The sequence below is a fragment of the Berghia stephanieae genome, chromosome 8 (genome assembly GCF_034508935.2).
Source record: "Berghia stephanieae isolate SIO BIC M18660-M18661 chromosome 8, UCSD_Bste_1.3, whole genome shotgun sequence".
Lineage (NCBI taxonomy): Eukaryota > Metazoa > Mollusca > Gastropoda > Nudibranchia > Aeolidiidae > Berghia > Berghia stephanieae.
Window position 1 is genome coordinate 42377729 of NC_088367.1, and position 581 is coordinate 42378309.

The following is a 581-nucleotide window of genomic DNA, read 5'->3' on the forward strand; positions in this document are numbered from 1 at the left end:
TATCTATCTATCTATCTATCTATCTATCTATCTATCTATCTATTTATCTATCTATCTATCTATCTATCTATCTATCTATCTATCTATCTATCTATCTATCTATCTATCTATCTATCTATCTATCTATCTATCTATCTATCTATCTATCTATCTATTTATCTATCTTATCTACCTATCTATCTATCTACCTATCTATCTATCTATCCATCCATCTATCAATCTAACCATATATCCAACCATATTTCTATCTATACTACATACACATTTACCCACTTATATATCTACCTAACTAGCATGTATAACATGAGCTGTTATCTAGAGCTCGAGTTAAACAACCTAAATGTTGCAATGATTCTCCATTGCTTCAAAACTCTTGTAAAGCAATTTAAGTAGATTTTACATGTTATAAAAGCTATTTTTCTAGATTACAAAGCCGTGGATCTATCCATCCAACCATCAATCTATTGCTCTAACCATCCATTCATTTATCCATCCATTAATCCAACAATACATGTCTCCTGATAGAATAGAGTGAAACACACACACACACACACACACACACACACACAGAGAGAGAGAGA